The following is a 24,651-nucleotide window of genomic DNA, read 5'->3' as shown; positions in this document are numbered from 1 at the left end:
TCCCACGTTGTCCCCCTCTGTCCTCCATCTCCCACAATGCCCCACTCTGTCCTCCAGCTCCCATGCTATCCCCCTCTGTCCTCCACCCCCACTGTGTCCTCCAACCCCCATAGTGTCCCCATCTGTCCTCCACCCCCACGGTGTCCTGCACCCCCCCCCCCCACGGTGTCCCCCTGTGTCCTCCACTCCCATGGTGTCCCACTGTGTCCTCCACCCCCTACATTGTCCCACTGTGTCCTCCAACCCCACTGTGTCCTCCACTCCCATGGTGTCCCCCTGTGTCCTCCAACCCCCTGTACCCCCCTGTGTCCTCCACCCCCACTGTGTCCTCCAACCCCCATGGTTTCCAACTGTGTCCTCTACCCCCCACAGTGTCCCATTGTGGCTGCCAGCCCCCCTTGGTGTCCTCCACCCCCCCCAATGTGTCCCTTGTGTCCTCCACCCCCCCCCCCCCCACGGTGTCCTCTTGTGTCCTCCACCCCCCACACTGTCCCTCTGTGTCCTCCACCCCCACAGTGTCCAACTGTGTCCTCCACCCCCCACAGTGTCCCATTGTGTATAGATACAGTGGATACGCTCTCAGTACAGAGTATGGATACATATACGTGGCAGCCCAGCATTAAGACCAATCTGCCATGCTGCTACATATAAGTTTTATGCTGGGGGGAACAGAATAACAACATCCATGTGTGGAAATACAGGACAACAGAATAAGAGGACTAAACTGATTAACAAACTTAAATCTACTGAATAGTAATTAATAATAATAAGCTCCACTTTGGTTTTTTGCTGTTTTTAGTTTTGTATAGAGTGAGAAAATATTAGAATTTCTGCCTGACATTAACTAGTGTAGCACCCTCTAGTTTGTGCAAGAAATTTGCGTAATGTATGTTAGAAGTTAGAGTAGGTTAAACATAGTTTACCTCAGGGCTAAGCCTGAGCTATGCAATCTGGGTCAGGGTTTACTAAGGTTCAGGGCTGGGTGACACATCTTGTCAACTCTCTGGTGTCGCCCCCTGGTCTAGAAGGTTGGAGAATCTTCTAAAATTACTGATGGTTAGGAGAAGCTACCTTTTAAAATTTAGCTTAAGTCAAGTGGCCATCCCATAACCTCCTATCCCTATCCAAGTTATTAACCCTCAATAAATAACAAAAACAGTCACTCTGGGTGCTTGTGAAAATTCGGTGTACCTGGCTGTGCAGGAGTGGGGGATCCAAATTCATCAGCAGGGTGTGTGCTACACTATTGTCTGGGTCCCCACTTGGGAGATTTCTTCTCACTTCCTGTCCTTGCAACAATGATCACTTTATATTTGAAGTTCCCAATGGGGCCACATAAGACAATAAAATATTAACAAAGGTCCACCTGCACTCTGCTCAAACCCATACAAAGTTTTTTTGGTTGGAGTTCCACTTTAGAAAACCATTTGGGCATATAAATGTATAAGGCTTAACACTAGCTGAGGCAATGATGCTGCAGGGAAGGAAAGTGCCTTTCACAGCATGCTAACATAACCTGCCAAATGTAGAGTTCTGTCGGTTTCTGCACCTGGATGTTAAATTAAGACAAGGACGCTTAGTGTTCCTACTCTTATCAAATTCTGTGTTTCATATAATCCATACATGTGCTGCCTGCTTTGTAGATGCAAGCGCAGATGTACATCTGGTCTAGAAGAAGGTGAGAAAGGGGCTCCGAGACTAATATACTAAAGATTTAGTGACTCTGACTTCATTTGTGAAAATAAAAAATACAGAAATTTGCAACTGTAAGAACCCCCCCCCCCCCCCCCAGTTCTACCCAAAAGCAAAATATTTTCTAGATCTAAAGGTCCTCACATAGGCTGGGTTCACACTATTGCGATTTTCCTTTGGACAGCTTTGCACAGGCACAGCGGCCCCTTCATTGAACAGGCTGCTGGCCTTGCAGGAAACGCAGAGAAAGGCTCCCTACACCTCTTCTAAAATTGTGGTCGCAGGGAAACCGGTATTCACTGTGTCATTTTTCTAGCACAGTTGTATTTGTACAATTTATACCCCGAATAAGGGCATAGCACATTATAAGCTTTTCTTAGAATACCACTTCAGAGCTCAATGCTCGCTATTCCTACATAGATGGCATATGTCAAGGTTCATATAATGTTGATCTAATTGAATAAATGCTCAGAGTATTTCTCTGGGAACAGTTGCTCCTTTGAATATTGGTTCATAAAAGAATACTTAATGATACATTACCTTCACCTTATTTGAATATGATGACCATCAATGCCAGCATTCATATATCAATACAGTTATTATAGTACCACTTTCAATCCTGCAAGATTTGTCGCTAACACACTATAGATCAGTGGTTCTCAACTTGGGGCCAGGACCCCCTCGGGGGTCGAATTATGATTTGCCAGAGGTCACCGAATCCTGGGCTGTTCCTGAAGCCCGCACCAGCCTTTTTGCATCCACCCAGCAGGGCTGTCCCTGGAGCCTGTGTCTGCCAACTCAGCCACTTCGCAGCTGCCCATTCAGTTCACGGCATGGCTGGGGGGCAGATACTAGAGGTCAGCTGCCTGGTGAGGAATGGGAAGTGGGAGATCCTATCTCCTGATTTCGGCATAGGTGTCACTGCTACGAGAGACACTACAAAGTCAGAGACACAGTGTAGTCAGAGACACAGTGAAGCCGTAGACACAGTGAGTAACACTACCTGTGATTATAGTTGCCATTAAAAGACTGTGACATTATGGCGGACACATCGGACAATTTTGACACATTTCTGGGACCACTGACATTTTTAGTGCTATAAAAATACATTGATTACTGTAAAAATGTCACTGGCAGGGAAGGGGTTAACACTAGGGGGCGATCAAGGGGTAAATTGTTCCCTAGTGTGTGTTCTAACTGAAGGGAGGAGTGGACTGTGTAGGGGAAGAGACAGATCGCTGTTCATACTCTGTATGAGTGACCATCTGTCACTTCTCCCCTTAGAGAACCGGAAACTGTGTGTTTAGACACACAAATCCCGGTTCTCAGTGTGCCCCGAGCGATCACGGGAGCCTGGCGGTGATCGCGACCGCCGGGCACTCGCATCGGCTAGTGGCCACAGGGTGAAACGACATTATGTAGTACAACTGCGGCAGCTGGTCGGCAAGTGGTTAAAGTGAACACATGTTCGGCATGTTTACTAACAATCACATTGCAAAGCGAGGATACGTCTCTAAAAGTGAACATTCGCTTTGCTAAGTGCACAGCTTTTACTCCTTCGACATATCGATTCTATTATCAAAATGTTGGAAAGCATGCTTTCATCGCAGCCTGTATGTGTGTGTCAGGCTGGGTTAAAAAGGATTTTTATTTCCGACTCCAGGTCATTTCCTAGTATTTAACTGCCATCTTGTGTTCAAGGCAACTTCATTTACCCATTCCCACATAAAAGTAAGCCCTGACATCTCCTACCTTGCTCTCTGCTTAATGTATATTATTTTAGTCTCAAAAAAAAAAAAAAAAGGTAATAGCCGTACGCTGGAACAAAACAAATACAACCTGCGAATACGGCAAGCTGAAAAAAGTTCTATTTTAATGCACCCCGGGCACCCAAACACAATGGAAAATTCCCACTAGGAAACCAAAAACCATGAATAAATCAATCTCTCGCAGAAAATCTGCGATCTTACAGATAAAGTCATTTCCAGAGACAGAGCTAGCCAGCTGTAGATTCATCTTACAATAGGAAATATCAAGTCGCTGCACTTTCTCTCCACGCAAGTAACTGATGTTACAGTTCATACCAAGTGTCACGGTGACAGAAATGATATGTGCATTTATTTGACTGCAAAATGACTTCTGTAGTAATGTGCCAAAAATGACACTTCACCATCAATGGTTTTTTTAAGGTTTAATTACCCATGATGCAACATTCATGAGCAAAGATCTAGCAGGCATATGAAATTAGCATGGTCTGTTTGATGACACCATGAACATATTCCACAGCGACCATTTTTTTTTTCTTTTTTTTTAGCGTCTTACATCATCTTTCTGTTCCTTGGGTGTAGGGCTCAGAGTCAACTACTGAGCTATTTTCTTTGTCAGTTCTCTAGAGAAAAGCTAGGAGTATTTCCCTTGGGTCAATGAGATCATGGCTAGAAAACAACATTCGTCTAGCACCCTTCGAGAAATCAGGCCAGCCTTTTATCCTTATGTGAACCTGACATAATACATTTTATGAAATATACATTGCTTGTTCATCAGCTTTAATAATTGAAGGCACAGCTTGTACCATTATGACATGCTCTACCTGAAACATATTTGCTCTGCATTCTTCATGTCCTTATATTTAAAGAGGAAGTAAACCCTGATGGGTTTACTTCCTCTTTTTTTCCCTGCAAAGGTAAAGCATAATGGACTACTATGCATCGCATAGTAGCTCATTATGTGTCACTTACCTGACACAGGAGCCAGCGAAGTCGCCGCTGTCCCCTGTAGTCCGCCGCATCCATGTTGCTGGTGGCGTCTCGCAGCTCCGACGAATCACAGCGGCGCAGCCGCGATGACGTCACTCCCGCGCATGCGCACGGGAGTCGCGTCTCGCAGCTCCGCCGCTGCCATACGGCGAAGCCGCGATGACGTCACTCCCGCGCATGCGCACGGGAGTCGACAAATTAGGCAAATCCATTCTTGGATTTGCCGCATTTAGTGCGCCTGTGCGCCGCTGTCTACGGCGCATGCGCCGTAGACAGCGGTGCCCATTTTCGGGCAAATATCTCCTAAACCATATAGGTTTAGGAGATATTGCTTGGACCTACAGGTAAGCCTTAATCTAGGCTTACCTATAGGTCCAAGTTGTTTGGAAGGGTTTACTTCCTCTTTAACCACTTCGATACCGGGCACTTAGACACCTTCCTGCCCAGGCCAATTTTCAGCTTTCAGCGCTGTAGCAATTTGAATGACAATTTCGCGGTCATACAACACTGTACCCAAACGACATTTTTTATCATTTTGTTCCCACAAATAGAGCTTTCTTTTGGGAGTATATGATCACCTCTGCGATTTTTATTTTTTGTGCAACAAATAAAAAAATACCGAAAATTTTGAAAAAAAAACATGTTTTTCTTTGTTTCTGTTAATTTTTTTTGTAAATAAGTAAGTTTTCTTCTTAAATGACAGGCACTGATATGGCTGCACTGATGGGCACTCATAAGGGGGCACTGATGGCCACTGATTAGGTGGCACCAATGAGGTGGTACTGAAAGGCACTGATGATGGGCACTGATAGGCACTGACAGGTGGCACTGGTATGTGGCACTGATGGGCACTCATAGGTGGCACTAATGGGCACTCATAGGCGGCACTGATGGGTACTTATGGGTGGCACGATACAATAAATACAACAATCATAAATGCATGAGTGTGGGAGCACTTCAGTTGGCTTAAGTGTGCATGTGCCGATGATGTCGGCACATGCAAATACAGGGATAGCTCCTAAACCATGCAGGTTTAGGAGATATCCAGTGCAGCTACAGGTAAACCTAATTATAGGCTTGTCTGTAGTTTAAAATGGTTGTAAAGGGTTTACAACCACTTTAAAGCATTGAGAATTTGTCAATAAAGGTGAAAGATTTTATAACGGGCTTCGCGATGGAAGTGTACACTTTTACCCTTCAGCATTACACTACAACTGATTCTCCATTGGAAGCTGGTCCTGGAGATTTACCATATACCTGTCTGACTATTATAATCTATGGTCCAACTTTTCTGGTAAGAGGTGCTTGTCAACAGCTGCTATTTGGTGGTGGAGCCCACTCTTCCCTTTCTTGCACATATGGCACCTTTTGGAGGATCATATATTTTGGATGCATTATGAAGGGACTCAATTATTCATTTATGGACTACATATATACTTTTCAGCACTTGATGTGATTAACTTTTCCGATTTTTGCATCCATACTTATATGGGTCAATATATATGCACTATTAGTTGCACTCTTGCACTTTATTATTGATTATTTGTTATGTACGCACTATTGGTTGCACTTTATTAGTAGTCACATATTTGGAATATTTGCAGTTTATTATTAGCGCTGCTTTTTTGTTTTCATTTATGCTTTATTTTGTTTTAGCTGCAGGTTCACAAAATACATATTATACAAAGTATCCTATAGCAATCACATTATTTCCTACTTGTAGCATGCTTACTGTACTTTGTACGTAGCCATTGGACTTCATTCTACCTTATTAACTATGACATGAAATAGTTATTAACATGCATTGCTGTTTTTAAGATAACTCGAAAATGATGAACCTGTCACAAAAAACCAAGACATTTCATTTCCAAGCAAGTGACTTCATTATAACAGAATATTAACAGAGTCACATCCCATCAGAGCAAATAAACAGCAGAGTTTTGCCATACTTCTATTAAGCTAGATCCCTTCTGACTTTTTCCCAGTATTCCATGTAAGTGATATAATAATGTTTCTTGTTCCTGTTATGGTATAACAAAGGAGTAACACTAGACTGCAGGGCTGTGTGTGCTCATGTAGGGGAAGTTCATGCCCGAGGGGCGCAGAGATGACAGGAGCACCAATCTGTCACACACAACAGCTGATGCTCAGCAGGTTCCTGTCTCTTTCTTATGAGATATCAGATGGTGCCATCACTGCTAATTTCTTCTATCAAATCCAATCAAGTATTAAAATTCGCTGATTTTCAACTAGAACTCTTCCTAATGATAAGGCAGCTTAGATTCTTGTTAATTTGCCCTTGCCATATGTAAATCGCTTTCCTTTTCAGACTTACAGGAATATCATTCTGCTCCGCAGGGCAAACTTGTATTTAGATTAGGTGCTGGTAAATATCCTGATGCTAAACATGCATGGATCACCGCGCACTGTACATTTACTGCGACCGCGTGGACTGGCTGCGCAGAATCATGTACAGTATATACAGGGATTTAGTTCTCAGAGAATAGGTGCAGGAACTCCCCCTTTCTGAGCCACCCCTTTTCTCCACCCCTGCCTACCTCAGAGCACCGTTCCTTGGTTCCATCCCCTACCCACCTCCGAGCACCGTTCCTTGGTTCCATCCGCTACCAACCACCGAGCACCGTTCCTTGGTTCCATCCCCTACCCACCACCGAGCACCGTTCCTCAGTTCCATCCCCTACCCACCTCCGAGCACCGTTCCTCGGTTCCACCCCCCACCCACCTCCAAGCACCGTTCCTTGGTTCCATCACCTACCAACCTCAGAGCACCGATCCTTGGTTTCATCCTCTACCCACCTCCGCACACTGTTCCTTGGTTCCATCCACTACCCACCTCAGAGCACCGTTCCTTGGTTCCGTCCCCTACCCACCTCCCAATAATGCCCTTTTAGACAATACAGAACCAAGTATCAACTTGTGGTGCTAAGTAAGGAATTTGGTAGTTATAACAAGAAAAGCAGTAAAATAGAACTCCTACAGCCAGTAACAATAAAGCCCCCGCAACAATAGACCCCCCCACCACAAACCCCCCCCCCCCCCCCCCAGCAAAAATAGACTCCCAGCAGCCACAGCAGATCCCCACACAGCCAGCATCAATAGATTCTCCAGCAGCCAGCAACAATAGACCACTCCCTCAACAGGATATCTCTCCCAACAACAACTGACCCCCCAGCAATATAAGACCCACCCCCAGCAACAGTAGGTCTTCCACCAGCAATAATAGACTTCCTCAGAAACAAAAGACCCCCATGCAAAAATAGATACCCTCCAGCTAGAATATATCCCCTAGCAGTGAGTATCAATAGACCCTGCAGCACACCCCAGCACACCCCAGCACCACTTGCTGTCAGTGGTGAAGGTGCCGGAAGTGCGTTCCCCCACGTTCCCACTGAAAAAAAGCCCTGAGTATATATATATATATATATATATACGTGATTCTGCGTTTACAGGTTGGGGGTGCTCCCGTCCGGCAGTGTTGTGATTTGTCACAGCACATACCAATCACTAGGTCCTGGCCAGTGATTGACCATTGGCACCCGGCGATTGACTCTGATCTTCCCCAGACACAGTTCAGCAGATATTAATAACACAGAGCTGTGTTCAGTGACAGGGGATCTCATTGCTTCTTCATTCCCTGCTAAGTAGGGAATGAAAACAACTAGATAACCCAGTAAAAGCAGCACACAGTACACACATAAACACTGGTTAGGCACATATTTACCCCTTGATCACCCTAGATCAGAGGTCTCAAACTGGTGGCCCTCCAGCTGTTACAAAACTACAAGTCCCATCATGCTTCTGCCTGTGTGATTCATGCTTGTCAGCCTCACAATGCCTCATGGGACTTGTAGTTTTGCAACAGCTGGAGGGCCACCAGTTTGAGACCCCTGCCCTAGATGTTAACCCCCTTCCTGCCCAGTGGCATTAGTATAGTGACAGTGCATATTATTAGCGCAGATCACTGTAATAATATCACTGGTGATGTCAGTGGTAGTTAGTTGCCACAAAGACATGTAGCAGAATAAATTTTTTGGATTTTTCAAAATATTTTATGGGATATGTTTAATTGCAGAAAGTAAAAATGATTGCTTTTTATTTTTTCAAAATTGTCGGCCTGTTTTCCTTTATTTAATAAAACATAAAAAACGCAGAGGTGATCAAATACCACTAAAAGAAAGCTCTATATGTGTGAAAAAATTTATATATATTTAATTTGGGTTCAGCGTTGTATGGCCGCGCATCTGTCAGATAACCACTTACAGACCGGACCATTTTGCTGGTCAAAGACCAGACCACTTTTTGCGATTCGGCACTGCGTCGCTTTAACTGACAATTGCGCGGTCGTGCGACGTGGCTCCCAAACAAAATTGACGTCCTTTTTTCCCCACAAATAGAGCTTTCTTTTGGTGGTATTTGATCACCCCTGCGGTTTTTATTTTTTGCGCTATAAACAAAAATAGAGCAACAATTTTTACTTTTTGTTATAATAAATATCCCCCAAAAATATACGTATACGATACGTATTCTTCTACATATTTGATTTAAAAAAATCACAATAAGCGATTATTGATTGGTTTGCGCAAAAGTTATAGCGTTTACAAAATAGGGATAGTTTTATGGCATTTTTATAAAAAAATTTTTTTTACTAGTAATGGCGGCGATCAGCAATTTTTATTGTGACTGCGACATTATGGCGGACACATCGGACATTTTTGACACATTTTTGGGACCATTGTCATTTATACAGCAATCACTGCTATATAAATGCAGTGATTCCTGTGTAAATGACACTGGCAGTGAAGGGGTTAACCAGTGGGTGGCAGTGTAGGGGTTAAGTGTTCCTAGGGGTGTGTTTGTTACTAACTGTAGGGGGTTGGGCTTTCATTTAGTGAACACTGATCTCTGCTCCAATCACATGGAGCAGAGATGAGTGTAACTAGTTGCTAGGCAGAATTGGGAAATGCTGTTTACTATGGCATTTCTCCATTCAGCCACCCCATGAGACGATCGCGGGTATACCCGCGGTGATCGAGTCCGCGGGACCCGCGACCGGACTCACGGGGGTCCCGACCATCACGCGAGCATGCCACCGCTGGCGCACTTGCGATGGCAGGGCGGCATTAAAGATTGGACGTACCTGTACGCCAATATGCCTGCCCGTGCTATTCTGCCAATGTACATCGGCGTGCGCTGGTCGGGAACCGGTTAAAGTAGCGCTTTGCCGCATAGCAAAAAATGGCCTGGTCATGAAGAGGGTAAAACCTTCCGGAGCTGAAGTGGTTAAATAAAATGGTACAAATTGGAATAGGAAGACCCCAGTTTGTTGAGTTAATTACTGAACCCCATGTTCATTAATATTTCAAATATAACTAAAGGTGACACTTTTTTCATTTTGGATAGACTAAGGGAGTGGGGGGGGGGGGGGGTTGATTTGCAGGTTTTGGGGGTTCAGGGGTTTCAACCCCTGTCCGGTTTTCATTGTCATCTGTACCCAATTGGGGAGATATCCCATTGCCAACACAGGAAGTCAGAGGAAATCCTTGGTTGTCACTAGAGCCCGTGACCCAATATCCCCTCTATCACTGTTCTAGGGACAAACCAGGGTGGATATAAATCAATAATTTAAAAAAAAAATTATTAAACAAATCCGATTTTTTTGATTTAAATCGATTTCTTTGATTTTTAATAACCTGACAGCTTATTATTCTAAATAGGAAACCTTCATTTTGTTTGCAAGTATTAAAGATTCTAACTACCAGCAAGAATCCTTAAGATTCCTTACATTTAAAGAGCTCCTGTCATTTCAGATCCATCATGGCAGCGCCTGTTAGCGGCATCCACTCACCTGCTGCTACCACGTCCCTCGCCGTGTCACTGCCGCAACACCAGCCCATTAAAGTGAATGGGACTGTCGGTGAGTCAACAGCGGGTCAGATGAGGAGCCGTTGCGGGACAGAGATGACGGTTGCTCTTTAAAAATTATGATTTAAATCACGTTGATTTAAATCAACCTGATTTCAATCAAATGCACGCTGGGACAAACCAAAATTTGTGATTTCCCTTCCTTTACTTTCACTGGTAAACATAATAGAGAAGGTGAATCTCCCTAAAAGGGACACAGACAGCAATACAAATCTGACATGTTATAATCCTTCTCCACTTCTCCACTCGGTCCAGACTCAAAACATTTTTTTGCCTTTAGTTATCCTTTAATTAAAGCTTAAATAGAACTTGCCAGAACACAGAGTTGTCATTTCTGACTTGTTTTTGAAGTGTAAGCTCCAGGACTCCATATCATACGCTCTGTTCTCATCAGCATAAGGAGCTTAGAGAGCTAGGGGAGGAGAAACAGCAACACACCGGTCTTCCCACAAAATGGTTCTGCAGTGGAGGGGGGGGGGGGGGTGTCAGCACATGTCTGATCATTGGAGGAGAGCAGGCTGAGTCCCTAGCACGGCCAGAAAACTGACCACGCTGTGCTCTCCTGCTTAGTGTGGTCAGTTTTAATAGGAAAGAAGGAGGACTGGCAGCACAAAGAGAGTAATACAAAGAGAACAGGATACTTTTCCATACAAGAACATGGTACAGCAGACACACAGACATATCAGGAATATGAAACTTTGGGGTTAGGGTTAGAGTTAGGGTTGGGGTTAGCATTAGGGTTTCCCCTTGAAGAACATGGTTAGGACTCAGGGACTGGAATAGGGACCTCCTCCAAAGGTCAAAGGTCAGCAGGTGGGTCCCCAGAGGTCAATGATCAAGAGGCGTGGCTGATCCAGCTTTACATGTTGGGTATCTATATACCTGGCACAACTATATCTTTTATATTTTATAAACAAATTGGGTAATATATTACATATATGTGACCGACAATGAACTTTAGTGCATTTTGTTACTGAAAATTCAAGCTTGACTGTTGCGCAAATATTGTGGTATAAAAAATAGGAAATGCCACTATTTTATTCTCCAGGGTCTCAGCTTTCAGAAAACCAATCTTCAAGCCTAAAATTATTTTTTAAGATTGTGTACAAAAAAAAGTGCAAAATCGGCTCTAGCAGTGAAAGGGTTAAATGGTAGAGAAGCCAACAAAAGGTATGCAAACAATGCAGCGGACCTCTCTAGGCAAGGTCTCAGTAAGTATTGGGTTCTGTGGGGTAGTGGGGGAGATGGACTACATCAGTTTAGGGAGTGAGGGCAAAAGGATAAGGGCTCTTTCACACGTGGTCGATCCGCGATGATCCGCTCCATGGATATCTGATCGCTCAGTCGAACCCCACTGAGTAGGAAGATGACAGGTCTGTCTCTGCACACTGCGCAGGGGCGGACTTGTCAGAGCGCCGCTCTTCCCGATCTGCAGACGGATGGAAAAGTTGGTTTTTCCTCCTTTACACTTTTTCGGATCGGAGTGGGTCGGATGTCAGCGGACGTATCACCGCTGACATCCGACGATCCATAGAGGTCTATGGAGCATCCATTCAGGTCCGCCTGAAAAACTGACAGGCGGACCTGAACGGATCGTTTGTCTGAAAGAACCCTAAGGAAACTTTGTCTGAAAGTCTTCTTAGGCCCCTTTCACTTGAATGATCCAATCAGATTTGCCTGTCAGTTTTGGAGACAGTTCTGAGTGACAGCTCCATGATATTCTATGGGCAGGGGAATGTAAACAGATCTGCATCCAGTTTACACTCAATTACCTTTGACTCTGTCTAGATCAGTGTTTCTCAACTCAAGGTCATGTTTTCAGGATTTCCCTGCATGTGTGGTAATTACTAAGGCAGTGAAACTGATCAAACCACCTGTGCAGATGAATGGAAAGCCTGAAAACTTGACCTGTTGGGGCGCCTTAAGGCTGGGTTCACACTGCTGCGGCTACGAGAACCGGATGCAGTGCAAATCACATCTGATCTCTGTGCGATGCGAGTTCAGCCATACAGATAGTATGGCTGAATTCGCATCGCACCCGCCCCAAATTTGCACAGGACCCTTTTTTTGGTCCGCAGCAGAATCGGATTGCATGGTTGTTCACACCATGCGATCCGATTCCTGTCCGAGTTTGCAGATCGCACTGCGATATGCGAACTGATCTGGGGGTGTCATTAACGTTTCACTGACACTCACAGCAGTTCGCATAGGGCAGTGTGAACTGCCACCGGGAGGCATGCGATGCGGGAACCCGCAGCGGATTTGCGGCGTTCCCGCATCGCTGCAGTGTGAACCCAGCCTGAGGACTGGAGTTGAGGGGCACTGGTCTAGATCAGAAAAAAAAAAATGTAAACGGTTGGCATCCTTATCCATTTTTTTTGGACATCAACATGACAGATCAGAGGGACGAAGTGCATGTCCATTTATATACGCCAGCTCATAAACCTAACATAGGTCTGTTAAACTCCAGGAGGGCAACACTAAATGGAGGCAAACATACAGTGACATCTGTACTGTTCAGCTCTGATTCAGCACTGGATCTGCTCACAGATCACAGATCCCCCGCTGATTATAACGGGCATGGCTGCTGTGAAATGGCCCTTATCCTTTATGGAGTCCATGACTTGGAACAAACGCATTAACATTGAAGGTGAAGCTCTCTCTATACTGTTCTATTTGCTTACACCATTCAAAACATCAGTACAGGCAGCACCCTTATTAAAGCTGTTCTTTAACACTATTGCCCCATACACATGGTCGGATCTTCCAACGGAAAATATGCGATCAGATCATGTTGTCGGAAAATCCAACTGTGTGTGGGCTCCATCTGACTTTTTCCGTCTTATTTTTCGACGCACAAAGTTTGAGAGCTGGATCTAAATTTTTCTGACAACAAAATCCAATCGTTTAAATTCCGATCATGCGTAGACAATTCCGATGGACAAAGTGCCATGCATGCTCAGAATAAACTAAGAGATGAAAGCTATTGGCTACTGGCCCATTTATAGTCCGGGCGTACGTGTTTGACGTCACCTCGTTCAGAACGATCTGATTTTTTCCGACAACTTTGTGCGATCGTGTGTGTGCAACACAAGTTTCAGCCAAGATTTTGTGGTCGGAATGTCCGACCATGTGTATGGGGCATATGGCTAATGGGTCTTGTGCAACGGGAATAGCATACCCTTCTATATCAGCAAATTTTTGCATTTCCAAAATGAAATCAGTCTTTTAAGTTTGGCTTATCCCCCCCAAAACGAAAACATAGTTGTATTCAGCACTGCATACTACTAACCACATCGTATTCGGGCCAATTCTGACACTTCGCTCCTACATGTAAAAATCTACTTTTATTTTTGCTAGAAAATTACTCAGAACTCCCAAACATTATATATATATATATATATATATATTTTTTAGCAGAGGCCCTATAGAATAAAATGGTGGGTGTTGCAATTTTTTTATGTCACGCGGTATTTACGCTGCGGTTTTTCCAATGCAATCTTTTTGAAAAAATATACTTTAATGGATTTAAGAAAAAAAAAAACAGTATTGTTAGCCCATTTTTTTGTATAACGTGAAAGATAACGTTACGCCTAACATGACACACTATAAAATTGCATCTGCCCGTCAAGTGGCGAACTACGGAGCTTAAAATTACCCATAGGCGACGTCTTAAATGCCTTTTACAGGTTACCAGTTTACAGGTGCTAGAATTATTGCTCTCGCTCTGACGTTCACGACAATACTTCACGTGTGCTGCCATCACCATATGCGCGTGGGAGTAACGTATGCGTTTGCATTTGCATGTAATTGCGTTGGGACGGTGGCACTTCATTTTTTTTTTATTAATATTATTAATTTGAAACAATTTTTCTTTTTTTTTTTTACACTTTTTTTGGATCAACTTTATTGCTATCACAAGGAACGAACAACCTCCCTTGTGACAGCATGGGCCATGGCAGGTCCTCTTTATGGAGAGATCTGGAGTCTATTAGACCTCAAATCTCTCCTCTAGCCTCCCATGCTGCTTCCTGGCTGCCAGCTGAACCGGAAGTGACATAATATCCATTGCCCAGGGTTACATAGAGAGAACAAGGTCAGTTCCTCTCTCTTTCTCTCTGCTCAGTGCAGCAATCATCACCGCTGGCCACATTGCTACCAGGCTCCACAATGGGACGGTACAGCGCGGGAAAGGCAGCGGTGGTGGCGGGACCCCCTTCTGCCACACAGACGTGATCAAGTGGCTAATTAGCCACTCAAATCACTTCTGCTACAAAGGCAATCATCGGCTGAAAAGATCCATATTGTGATGATGCCTGTAGGTGCAGGCATCATCCTGGTAAAACTACTGAAACTCAAGGATGTCCATGGATGCCCTATGGGCAGCAAGTGGTTAAAGTGGTTGTAAAGGTTAGACATTTTGTACCTTACTGCATTCTCTACATTGGCTCCTGCTGCTGTCAATCAAATCCTGTAAGAAGGGTGAGGAGGGCACATAGCTCAGCTCAGGAGCCAGCCCACAGGCTTGACACCATAAGTAGTGGCTTCCTATGGTGGCACAACGGGGAGAAGAGGAGGAGCCAAGAGCACCGGCAGGGAACCCCGGAAGAGGAAGTTCAGGGACACTTATAATCCCTTTAACAATAAATACTGTACACCGCTCATGTAAAAATCCTATTTTTGGAAACCTACAGAATTGTTTTCTGTACTTCCACCTCTCTTGAGGCACCTTGGCCTCCCAGTAGCCTCATAAGAAGCTCACGACACCAGTGTCCTCCAGGAAGCTCTCGCAGCAAAACAGCTACAGATCTGAAAAGATTCCCCAAATTCTCTTGAGATGGTAAAGAAAATGTTCATTGTTTTTATGATGCTTTGGTTTCAGCAACGTGAATGCCGAGTACTGTAATACTGATTAGGTTGCCTTAGCCATGGCAATGTATAAACAATAACAAACAGAACCAGATCTTGTACAATGTGTGTGTGAGGTCTGGTGCTTACATCATCGGTGGGCAGACAAGGAGGAAGCCGGTCACTAATGATGTCAATAAGTCAAATTAGTGGTGTGGGATGTGAAGAGGAGATTTAGCATGCGTCAACCAAGAAAGAAAGGAGGCATTCAAATTGATAGCTATTTTAAATATTATAATGATGGCGGGGGGGGGGGGGGGGGGCTACTTTAACCACTTGCTGACCGTGTAACTTAGATATAGATACCTAGTATGTGATCTGACACTTCTGGGTCTAAGACTACATGCACAGCGGGAGCTGTTCGGTGAGTACCGGGGACTCGATGTCTGCCGACAGACGCTGATCCTTTGGTACAGAGGTTGAGCGGTGATCTGCCTATGTAAACAAGGCAGATCACCGTTCTGTCAGTACAGAAGGCATGGATCCTGTGTTCCTGCAAAGCATCCATGCCTTCCTCTAGTACAAGCACCTCCCCCACAGTAAGAAAATACCAGCTAGGCATACAGTTAACCCTTAGATTGCCCCTGATGTTAACCTCTTCCCAGCCAATGTCATTAGTACCGTGACAGTGCATATTTTTTAGGACTGAATACTGTATTGGTTCCACTGGTCCCCAAAAAGTGTCAAAAGTGTCAGTTAGGCCTCTTTCACACTACCGCGGCTTTAAAGTCACAATGTTGCATTTGCAATGCCACACCGATTCCGAGTAGTTTCTGCATTACTTTTTGCGATTTCGGGCTGCAATTTACACTGACATCTGTGCAGAAACCCGCACATGTCTCTGAAAACGCAGCCGAAATTGAGACTGACATGCAGGCATGAAATGGCTTCCTTCCCGCAGCTCAGTGTGAACCTGGGCTTAGTGTCCGATTTGTCCACCACAATATCACAGTATCGCTATAAGTAGATGAACTATCTAGACCCTATAGTCACTAATGCCTCACAGAAAACTTCTATTCAGACTAAATTTACGTCAGGGCAGGAATAGCAGTGATGTCATCACGCTCATGAGAGTGCTAGGATGATTTGTATTCCTAAATGCCTGTGGTCTTTTTTTCACTTGCTATAAATCCAATGCCCATCTTCCATTTGCTTTTAAATAGTAACTATTTTTTTTTCTATACACCTCTAATTCCTGATTTTCTGAAGCACTTCCAGCTCTGGCCACCTGGGCAATGGCATAATTAGGCGCTTCCCATGGACACCTAGGACATCGGCATCATGTATCCCAGAAATCCATGGGAGTCACCTAATACCGGAATCTCAACCGGAAATGGCGCGAACAGGAGGATCATGAGAATGTGGTGTCTGCTAAATTACATATATAGCCACCTGGGCGGCCACTTCTGCAAACACCCCCATTGCTCTGGCAACATGTCAGCAGGAAGGAGCACCATGCTGTGGCATTACAGGCACGAGATCCTGCAGTGCATGCTGGGAAGCCAGCTGCACCGACTCCTGGAAATGGATACAAGAGGGCTTCAGATGCCCACAGTGGAGATGGACCCGGCCTGCTTCCGAGATCCAGGTAGTTTTATTCAATTTAAACCTAAATGAAAAGGATTACATTAATAATAGTATTAAAAAAAAAATTTGACTTGGGGGGACTGGAACTCCGCTTTAACTTTTTGCAAGCCCTTCCTAAATAAACTGTAAAAGATATATTCAACTCTGCCCCAAAAATGACTACCCGTATTTATCGGTGTATAACGTGCACCTTCATTTTAAGAGGGAAGTTTCAGGAAAAAAAATATTTTTTAAATAAACAACTTTGAATTAAAATATGGGTCAGTGCTCATTAATGCAGCCTGATTAGTGTCCATCTGCAGCCTCCTCATCTCCCATCAATGCAGCCTGAACAATGCCTATCTGCAGCCACAATGCAGCCTGATCAATGCCCATCTGCTGCCACAATGCAGCCTGATCAATGCCCATCTGCTGCCACAATGCAGCCTGATCAATGCCCATCTGCAGCCACAATGCAGCCTGATCAATGCCCATCTGCACCCTCAATGCAGCCTGATCAATGCCCATCTGCAGCCACAATGCAGCATGATCAATGTCCATCTGCAGCTACAATGCAGCCTGATCAATGCCCATCTGCAGCCCCAATGCAGCCTGATCAATGCCCATCTGAGGCCCATCTCATCAATGCAGCCTGATCAATGCCCATCTGCAGCCCATCTCATCAATGCAGCCTGATTAATGCCCACTTTTAGCCTCAATGCTCATCTGCAGCCTTTAATCAATGCAGCCTGAACAGTGCAGGAAATCACAGAGCCGTCATTTCCTGTTTACTTGGCTCTCAGTCAGCAGTGTCACACACAGTCCCGCCTCCGCAATCGGCATTGGACCAGCTCTTGTGATAGACAGAACACTGGACCAATTTCGGTGGCGGGGACTGAGTGCTGAGTAAACAGGAGATGATGGCTCTGTGAATTCCGGCGGCGCTCGTACCCCTCCTTCCCCTCCGAGGTACACTATTGGCGTATCACCCTCATATATATATATATATATATATATATATATATATATATATATATATATATATATATGACCACCGTCGGATCTACACACCATATTCACTATTTCTTTGGTTTCATGGCTTTACAGAAATGTGGCAATATTGTTCTTGGTTTTTCAAAAGTCAGTTTACACATTTTTTTTAGTTAGAAGTTTGCAGGTTTATAGTTTCTAGGAAAACAGCATATTCTGAAGCCAATTCAATTAGAAACACTTTCATACATATCCCCCCTGATGTGATATAAGTTGTTTAGATGTATATGATAAATGTACCTGTACATTCTCATATGTATTAAAGTGGAACTCCATGTAAACCTTTATTTTAGTTCAGCATAGAGTGGGAAACCTCTAAAGAATCAGGTTTTTATTGCTGCCTGGCACACAGATAACTATAAAAAAATCGGACATGTCTGCACACTTTAAGCCCTTGTACACACGGTCGGACATTTCGATGGACAGTATCTGATAGGACCGCGTTGTCGGATAATCCGACAGTGTGTGGGTTCCATCGGACTGTTTCCGTCGGAGTATCCGACGGACCAAGCTTTACAGCTGGGCTATAAAATTTTCCGATAACATGATCCGATCGGACTTTGTCCGATCATGTGTAGAGAAATCAGACAAAGTGCCACGCATGCTCAGATCAAATTCCTACACCAAAGCTATTGGCTACTAGCCTGAACGTAGTCCCGACCTAACGAAATAACGTCACCACGTTAAGTATGATCGGATTTTCTGACAACTTTGTCCGACTGTGTGTATGCAACAGTTTCGGACAAAATCCGTCGGACAAAATCCAACGGATTTGGTTGTCGGAATGTCCGACCGTGTGTACAAGGGCTAACACTAACATGTAGACATTGTAACTCTATCTCAATACTATGTATGTATGCAGTTTTCCATACTTTCGTTCTTGGAGTAATAGAATACAGGCTTGGGATGTAATGGTGTCATTAAATAATATACCGTACATAAGAAATACTCAATATCTAAAAGCTATGCTGTAAATAATGCTGTATATAAATAATCATAATAAAACGACAATGAGAAAAAACATTTTCTGAAAGACAATTCACAGGACTGAGATTAACTGAGGATAATTCTTTTGATATTATTATACCTTAAAACTATCATATGTAAATGTGCTAAAGTACAACACCCATAAAGCTTCTAAACGACTGCTACATTATATAGCTATTGAGACATATTTTATTACATGTTAGCGTGACCCTTTCTCTATATATTTTCTAGCCTGCATTGTGAAACTGTCCCTTTGTCATAGAGAAAATCTTTTTCTAAAGAACAGAATAATAATGTGCCAGAGCAGAAGATACATTTGCAAGCGTAAATGGCTATATGCGTTATATTGTAATATTACAGAAAATTGTAGCCTTTAGAGAGTAAAATACTGAAAAAGGTATTTTGTCTAAGACCTTTTACCATCTGGTAGCAGAAACTGGTGCTGTTAATATTCTTGCCACAGTTAAAAGCAAATATAATCCAAATCTAAATAAAATGTAAAGAATTTTGTATATACTGTATATTCAAGACCAAAAATAACAGTAGAAAAATGTGGTCAGGTATATATGAAATATGACATATGAACTTTAGCGGTTCAGGTGTATGACACTTGAAATTGCACCTGAACTGACCCTAAAATCGTACAGGACTCTTTTGAGAAAAGCACTGCGGCTGACCCACAGATATGTCAACCAGCTTCATAGAAAGCCAGTTTGGTTCACATCATGCAAAAAAGACCAACATTTTTGAAAGAAAAAAAATAGGGTTATATTATTCAGTCTGTATTAAAGTTATAGAGTCTACAAACTATGGTATATATTTAAAATTTGGTTAATTCTGATGTTCTGACTGTCTTTTTTAATTCTTTTTTTACACAAAGCTGTCAACATGCTGCAAAGGCATACACATAGAATTACATCCCAAAACACATTCTGCTACTCCTCCTGGGAATGCCAATACAACATGTTTAAGACTTTTTCACAGCCTAGCCACACAGAGGGGCCCAAAATCCAAGGAGTACCTTTAGGCCTTCTAGGAGCATAAATTACACATCTATTTTTCTTACTATTTATCACATCTCTGGAGGCCCCAGAGCACCAAGACAGTGGAATCACCCACAAAATGGCCACATTTTGGAAAGCGTATACCCCAAAGTATTTTCTTAGAGCAATAATGAGTCTTTTGAAAATGTAATTTTTTTGCCACACATTTTTGAAAAATGTGCAAAGAGAATGAAAATGTAATTTTTTTACACAAAGTCATCAATTAATTAGATATTTCTAACATAGCAATGGCACACTTAGAATTACACCCCAAACATATTGTTTTACTTCTATAAAGTATGGCAATACCACATGTGAGACTTTTAACAACATTACAAAGAGGGGTCCAAAATTCAAGGAGCCCCTTAAGGCTTTCTAGAGGCATAAATTACCCTCCACCACCCTATCCAAAAAAAAAAGTTTTGGATTGAGATGTACTTTAACAACATTGATGTGTTTGATTTAAAAGCTACTGTAAGTCCATCCAAAACTGATATTTAGGTCTGATATTTTTGTCTGGAAATCTTATACCCTCACTGAATTTCCCAGCTCTGCCACCTCCAAAGTCACTGCTGTGATAAGCAGAAGTATAACCATATTACAATCATTTTTAGATAACATAGAAAAAATATATAAATGGAAAAACTCTAAACAGGTGATCCTGCTATTTACAAGAAGAATAAAAAGCTGGATGATGATTCACATTGACAGCTTTCAGCAACATACATTTGAAACTGCCCAGTCTATTCAAAAGTCAGACTAGTTTAGCCAAAATAAATTGTAGGTATTTGAGAAATAAATTGTGGGTATTTGATAGGTGCGTACCACATTTGTTTGGTTTTCCACAAGTGTCGAGTATATTATGAAAGAGAGGTGTGACTTTGACATATTTTTTGTGCGGTTTTAAACATTTACCATTTTATTAGAAAAATGTGTATTTGTTGAAGTCTGTTCAGATTTCCCATTTCTTCCTGTACTAACAGGAAGCAAAGGAAAATCTCTCTAAGGCCTCTTTCACACGGCCTGTCCGTTCAGGTCCGCCTGTCAATTTTTTAGGTGGACCTGAACAGATGCTCCATAGACCTCTATGGAGCGTCGGATGTCAGCATTGACATGACCCTAATGGTTTCTATGCCTTCCACACTTTCTTCAAAACTAAAAAAAAAAGGCTTTGGCTGGAGTCAGTCTTTCAAAACTTCAAAGCCTTTTCAAACTTTTTCTGGTACAATAATTTTGAAAATTGAAATGTAAAGAGAGGATAAATGCAAAATTCCAATGCACGGTATATGAACATTAGACACAATGCAGGATTTCATGCAAAAACACAGAAGAAAATGTGCCATAAAGTGTAGACTATTAACGAGCAATGACCCTCCGACCCAGGCCAGAGGTCAACACAGAGTTCCTGATATTTAGTACGCAGGGGCTAAGGTGAAAAGGGAGAGAGAGGGTAGTATAAGAAGATGGAGGAGTATAGGCAAGGAGCGAAGGAAGGGTAGGGGAAGGAAAATCCCCCAGGCTGGGGACTGAGAACAGTTAATTAGAGAGGCCTAGGTTGTTTGGGTGTAAGGTTGGAAAAGCATAAGGCCACCACGGGGGCCCACACTTTGAGGAATTTAGCATGAGTGTCACAGAGGATACTTGTCATCTTTTCATGGATCATAAGGATTGTTAAGGTGCTCCTCACCTCTGCAAACGCAACAGCCAGCATTTTCCAGGCCTTAGCTATTGTGTGCTTAACTGCGATAAAAGTGAAGGAGTTGAAGGTGGGTAAGTCTTGGGTACAGGAACAGGGCTTATCCCCAGAGTTAGACCACTTTTACACTGGAGCCGCGGCAATGCTAAAGCGCCACTGATTTTTGCGGCACTTTAGCGCTGTTTAAGCAGCGATTTTTTTAGGCCGCTTTTAACCCCATGAAAGGGATAAAAAACTCCCTGTGGCGGTGCTTCCGAAACGATTTTCAGGTGCTTCGGAATCACTGCCCATTCATGTCAATGGGCAAGGCGTTTTGGGAGCGCTACCAAACTGCCCCAAAGATGCTGCTTGCATCCATTCATTCACTTGAATGAATGGCATGCGGTTTTCAGGTGATTAGCATAGGTTATTTCCAGCGCTAAAGCACCTGAAAACCACCCCAGTGTGAAAGGGGTCTTAGGGAGATGGAGGCATTAGTAAACTGAAACCAGCATACAAGGGTTACACACAAGAGGCTTTTCAAGCTAACAACAGTAGCTCGGAGACCAGCTTTAAGCTGAGTTAAAATGACATAGACCAGCACATAAACAGAGCCTGACTAGTGTTCCTAATAGTAGCCTCTTCATCAGTGATTTGCCTCTGCTTATGCACCAATAGAATATTTTAATTCTTTTTTTTCTTTGATGTCAACTTATCCTCAGTAGACTAATGCCGCATACACACGATCGGAAATTCGGCCAGCAAAAGAACGATGAGAGCTTTTGGCCGGAAAATGCGATCATGTGTATGCTCCATCGGACTTTCGGCCAGCAAAAGATTGAGAGTATGTTCTCAATTTTTTTGAGGTCGGAAAAAGTGCCTATCTGAAAATGCGTTCGTGTGTATGCAATTTCTGATGTGCAAAATCTCACGCAAGCTCAGATTCAACTATGAGACGGAAGCTATTGGCTACTGGCTATTGAACTTCCTTTTTCTAGTCCCGTCGCACGTGTTGACGGTCGGAATTCGGTGTGACTGTGTGTATGCAAGACAGATTGAGTGAAATCCTATCGGAATTCCGTCAGGAAAACCATCAGAGCTTTTTCCAACCAAAATTCCGACCATGTGTACGCGGCATTACACATTTACTCTAGCCTTGAAAATGAAGTAATGCTTGCATATTCTCTGTATGTGTAGACATACACATCTGCTCTAAATCTATCCTATGTCTCTATAGAATTGACAGTTGGACATGGACTTTTACTATGCCCTTATATAAATGGGTGTCTGCGAAACTGCTGCACAATATATTAACGTGTCAATAAATCCAAACATTTTTGTGTTTTAAGAGCTGATATCTTTCAAGTGTAATTAGTACCCTGTAGCAGAAGCTTTTCATCCGTCAGTTTTGCATAATTATTAATTACCTGGTTGAGCCTTCTGTTTCCTGTGGCAACACACTATCACAGCTGATCCACTGGCTGTTGCGTTGCCACTCTAATTACGCATGCTCTGCCAGTACATGTCCACAAGGATGTCATTAACTTCCTCCTTTACCCTCTGCAGGTAGCTCTAGCTCCTATACTGATTTTGGCAGCTTTCCTGCTTGCTCTGCCCCACCATCTCCCAGTGCGGTAAGGAGAAATCTCTAGATGCAATGTGACCGCAATAAATGGAATCAAATAAATTTGGTACAATTTTTTTGTTGCATTTGTTGATCATACATATAATGTAGTCTTAATGGGTTTAATGACACTTTTAAGAAATGTTGTCAGGACAGAACTATGGGAGCTGCAGCTTCAGGATTTAAGCCTACTCCACACGAGCCAAATGTCTGGTGGAATTGGCTTGTTTAATGGAAATTGGCCGACATTTGACCCATGTGTACTGCAGTTGGCTTCTGTCGAATAGCCATAAACCAAAAAAGGTCTCCCAATCGGCATCCGATCAGCGCTCTCAGCCCATGGCTGAGAACACTTAAGTTGTGTTCTGGCGGTAGGGCCGCACCCCGTCAGAACACAATAGCTCAGCAGGGGAGCTTGCTGTACAAACACTGGATTGTTAGTACAGTGGTTTCTCCTGAGCTTGTCAGGTTTTTTTTTATTCGTTCAGCCCGCTGGGTTGAATAAAAATAAATAAATACTAGTGTGTATCAGGCTTACTCTGGGATCTCTATTTAGTGAGATACTTACCTGGAACAAGCACACAGCCAATGAAAAGTCTGGACACCTTATATGTATATATTTGCTGTGGGCCATTGACTTGCCTAGTAGTGAAAGATAATGATTAAGGAGCTTTTACCTTCAAAAATCTCAGAAAATCTAATCTTTGAAGCTAGTCTGAAAACAATTAAGGTACAATAAAGCAGAGCCAGTGTTTTATAAGATAAAGTCATCTACAGCTACTTTTTAGCAACTGCAATTCTTAATCAAAAAAAACGTCTTCACAGTGCAGCCACAGAGAGCTAGTAGAGGTGCTGATCTGGTAGATAGAACCAGGGATGCCCATTTTTTTTACCTACATTTCAAGATGCTGGCTTTAAGTGTGGATAAGAACAAGGGGTAGGTCTGTGCCCAAGCTGATCAGAGATATTGGCCCTTCTACACCGAGCAGCTCTCCTGTTGCATTGAATGGGTTGCCACTTGGTGAACCTGATAGAAGTTTTGCACACAAAGTAGTGGATTCTAGACTCAATGCGCCATTTACTAATATTCTTGGACATTACGCATCCAAATTTTAAATAATTTGAAGAGGCTACAGATCAGCTCCAAAGGTTCCTTTAAGACCGTTGTTCTTAGAAACATTCTAGATTTCTCTCTAACGCATATTGGTGTTTCGGTTGAGAATAGTAAGTTCTGTTTTATGATTGGAAAATGCTTCAAAAAGAAACAGCTGTCCAAGAGTAGACAATAACTTCAGCAACATCTTCAACTATTCATTGGTGCACTCACATATTTGGCCCACAGCCTCATATAGAGTGGAAATGTAATTGAAAATTAATCAAACCCATCTAAATTATTTCTGATGAAGT

General features: G+C 43.1%; 1 protein-coding gene across 1 annotated transcript in view; it reads right to left on the bottom strand.

The window, feature by feature from the left end:
• The window catches only part of XKR4 (XK related 4), a 459,167-nt gene that overhangs the window by 350,754 nt on the left and 83,762 nt on the right, over window positions 1-24,651 (bottom strand). The gene's annotated exons all lie outside the window — the stretch shown is intronic.

Source organism: Lithobates pipiens, unplaced genomic scaffold (assembly GCF_037356315.1).
Source record: "Lithobates pipiens isolate NorthernLeopardFrog02 unplaced genomic scaffold, aLitPip1_a1.2 Scaffold_19, whole genome shotgun sequence".
Classification (NCBI taxonomy): Eukaryota; Metazoa; Chordata; class Amphibia; order Anura; family Ranidae; genus Lithobates; species Lithobates pipiens.
The sequence above is the reverse complement of the archived record's forward strand: the minus strand, read 5'-3'. Positions and strand labels throughout refer to the sequence as shown.